The sequence below is a fragment of the Oncorhynchus gorbuscha genome, unplaced genomic scaffold, assembly GCF_021184085.1.
Source record: "Oncorhynchus gorbuscha isolate QuinsamMale2020 ecotype Even-year unplaced genomic scaffold, OgorEven_v1.0 Un_scaffold_3460, whole genome shotgun sequence".
Lineage (NCBI taxonomy): Eukaryota > Metazoa > Chordata > Actinopteri > Salmoniformes > Salmonidae > Oncorhynchus > Oncorhynchus gorbuscha.
Genome location: NW_025747689.1, coordinates 20,737 through 25,000, shown reverse-complemented (window position 1 = coordinate 25,000; position 4,264 = coordinate 20,737).

Genomic DNA, 4,264 nt, shown 5'->3' with positions numbered 1-4,264 from the left:
CAAAGACTGAGATTACAGGACATGACAATGGAAGAGATTATCACCAAAGACTGAGATTACAGGACATGACAATGGAAGAGATTATCACCAAAGACTGAGATTACAGGACATGACAATGGCAGAGATTATAACCAAAGACTGAGATTACAGGACATGACAATGGAAGAGATTATCACCAAAGACTGAGATTACAGGACATGACAATGGAAGAGATTATCACCAAAGACTGAGATTACAGGACATCACAATGGAAGAGTTTATAACCAAAGACTATTCTAACATGTTGGGGGAGTGGGGTAATGTATTCTAGAATGTTGGGGGAGTGGGGTAATGTATTCCAGAATGTTGGGGGAGTGGGTGGGGTAATGTATTCTAGAATGTTGGGGGAGTGGGGTAATGTATTCTAGAATGTTGGGGGAGTGGGGTAATGTATTCCAGAATGTTGGGGGAGTGGGTGGGGTAATGTATTCTAGAATGTTGGGGGAGTGGGGTAATGTATTCTAGAATGTTGGGGGAGTGGGGTAATGTATTCTAACATGTTGGGGGAGTGGGGTAATGTATTCTAGAATGTTGGGGGAGTGGGGTAATGTTCCTGTGTTCTAACATGTGGGGTAATGAATTGACAGGTCTGTGTTATAATGTAATAATGAGCCATATTGTAACAGAAATGATGATGACGTGGAGCTCTATTCACACAAGGATTGTATGTACAGTGTGTCTGTGCGTGTGTGCGTGTGTGTGTGTGTGTGCGTGTGTGTGTGTGTGCGCGCGTGTGTGTGGCGTGTGTGTGCGTGTGCGCGCGTGTGTGTGCGCGCGTGTGTGTGTGTGTGCGCGCGTGTGTGTGTTTTACATAGTAATAGTTTTTACTTGTTAGCCAAATAAACAAGCACATTGTAAATATATATGGAATGTAGCTGTACAGAAAATAATCTCTCCTCTAGATGTTGTTGTGGAAGCAGAGGAGCATTTTACACACTCTGTCTGAATAACACATTTAACAGGATCTAGACAAAGACCTTTTATCCTTTGTATTTGTAAGATATTGTAAATCTGTTTTATAAATAAAGTATTTCTGTATTTACTCATAAGAATTGTGAATGGCACATTTCAGTGGGGCATTGGTAGTTTAGACCAGTGTGGTCACCAACCTTTTCAAGGAGTCAAGATCACTTCCTGAGTCAAGATCAGTTTCTGAGTCAAGATCACTTCCTGAGTCAAGATCAGTTTCTGAGTCAAGATCACTTCCTGAGTCAAGATCACTTCCTGAGTTACGATCACTTCCTGAGTCAAGATCACTTCCTGAGTCAAGATCACTTCCTGAGTCAAGATCACTTCCTGAGTCAAGATCACTTCCTGAGTCAATATCACTTCCTGAGTCAAGATCACTTCCTGAGTCAAAATGCTGAGATCTACCGCTCTGATTTTTATTAACATGACTTGAAAAAGGTAAGGCTATGCAACATTAACCAATTATAAACAGTTATGTAGCTATGAGGGTTGTACAGTAGGGCCCAATACATTATCACCACATATTGGCTTTGCTTGAATTGACCTGCCAATGCGTTGTTGTTCGGGACATTTTTAAAATTATATTTCAAAATGTGAGGTAGGGCAGGCTATATCATCACACCGGTAATAGGTAATAGATCCATTGTTGCATTACTTGGCACAGCTGATTAAGCATACAGTTAAATACTTTGTTTTTTTATTTCACTGGGCTGATGGTGCCTGCATCGGAGAGCCCGTCTGTCAACATCCCTCGGCTCTCCCTTTCCTCCACTGACTGACCAAAAAGGGACACCGTCTTCCAGCTGATGACGAAACTCCCCAGTAGCACCGCATTATTTCTGCCTCGTGCACAAATTCATGTTGTTACTCCTACAAACAGAGAAAGTGAAATATTCCTTGATATTAAAAAAAAGACCAAATCCGCTAATAACAACAACAAGGCCTATAGATCCACTTTCCTCCTCATTCATTACGGCTGCGCTGCTTATTGTAGCGCTGACTGGAAATAGGAACAACGCGCATTTTATGGGTTATAAAAGTGTTGAATACAGAGTGTTGACAGTGCTGAGCAAAAACTTAAACATGAAGTCACTCATAAAAACAACAGCTCTTTGCTGTATTCGTTGACAGTGTCTTTCTAGTCATGGGTTTAAAAAGTTTTGAAATCTCACAGTATCAATTTTGCCGTAGCTTTCTTTCACGCCTGCTACGTTACTGCAGATTCGGTGATCTGAGCAATCTGATTGGCCAACGGAAACATGGTGCACTTGATTTCCTCTCCGGGCCCACCGGGAAGGCAGAGATTGTACCTTCAGACACATGAAATGGCAACAGTTTGCCTACCCGGCGCGCAGGGCAGCTGAATTGGCTGCGTCTACCCTCAACAGCCCGAGACATCAACAAAAATAGGAACACAACGCTTTATCATTGGGTTTTTTACAGAAATATTTGACGATCGAATAGAAATGCCTTGGACATTGACAAATCGATCGTGATCGACTGGTTGGTGACCACTGATTTAGACATTTCACCAAGATCACGTGGTGTTATCCGTTGGTGTTGTTATGTGTATATAATATAGTATACACGGTTAAAAGGACAGATGTATTTTTACAGTTGAACAGCTGATCATTCAGCAATGTGACGTGTTTCAGGTGTGTCTGGTCCTGTAGCACAATATATCTGGTCTGTATTAGGTCCTGTAGTACAATATATCTGGTCTGTATTAGGTCCTGTAGTACAATATATCTGGTCTGTATTAGGTCCTGTAGTACAATATATCTGGTCTGTATTAGGTCCTGTAGTACAATATGTCTGGTCTGTATTAGGTCCTGTAGTACAATATGTCTGGTCTGTATTAGGTCCTGTAGTACAATATATCTGGTCTGGTCTGTATTAGGTCCTGCAGTACAATATATCTGGTCTGGTCTGTATTAGGTCCTGCAGTACAATATATCTGGTCTGGTCTGTATTAGGTCCTGCAGTACAATATGTCTAGTCTGGTCTGTATTAGGTCCTGTAGTACAATATGTCTGGTCTGTACTAGGTTCTGTAGTACAATATGTCTGGTCTGTATTAGGTCCTGTAGTACAATATGTCTGGTCTGTATTAGGTCCTGTAGTACAATATGTCTAGTCTGGTCTGTATTAGGTCCTGTAGTACAATATGTCTGGTCAGGTCTGTACTGGGCCCTGCAGTACATCTCACCTTCTAACAGCAACACGATGGGAATCAGAGACTGCTGCCAGAATCTGCTGCCAACCAACCAGGTACTGCTCTGACAACTGACATACACCTTCCCGTCTAGAGGTTGGAGAGCGAGAGAACAGAATTTGGGCCAAGAATCACACCTGGTTTATGTGACGTGTCACCGGTTAATTCTTTAATCAGACCGCTCATTACCGGGGGAATGTTGGAGATCCAACATGAACCCATTATCTATTAATTAGGGGTTAAGCTGAGGTTAAGTCCAGGCTTAGGTAGGTTGAGCAGAATAACAGATAACAATTTATATGTAACAATAGTTGATAAAGAGAGACAGACATACAGACAGACATGGAGAGAGGGAGACAGAGAGAGAGAGGCGGAGAGAGGGAGACAGACAGAGAGTGACAGACAGACAGACAGACAGACAGACAGACAGACAGACAGACAGACAGACAGACAAGACAGAGAGAGAGAGATAGACAGAGGGGGGGAGGGAGGGAGACAGACATGGAGAGAGGGAGACAGACAGACACACAGACAGAGAGAGAGAGAGACAGACAGAGGGAGACAAACAGACAGACAGACATGGAGAGAGGGAGACAGAGAGAGACAGACAGAAAGGCGGAAATAGACAGACAGACAGACAGACATGGAGAGAGGGAGACAGAAATAGACAGACAGAGAGGTGGAGACAGACAGACAGACAGACAGACAGACAGACAGACAGACAGACAGACAGACAGACAGACAGACAGACAGACAGACAGACAGACAGACAGACAGACAGACAGACAGACAGACAGACAGACAGACAGACAGACAGACAGACAGACAGGGTTAGTTCTACTACATGGACAGTTAATTGAGCAGTATGATCGCTCCATTGAGCCTGTTGCGTGGGCCTGTTTATAGTGGAAAGTGCAGCGAACCTCAGCCCTGCCATGGGCTATATTGGGACTATGGGCATGTCTGAAACCACACCGTATTCCCTATGTAGTACACTACTATGGGCCCTGGTCAAAAGTAGTGAACTATATAGGGGACAGGG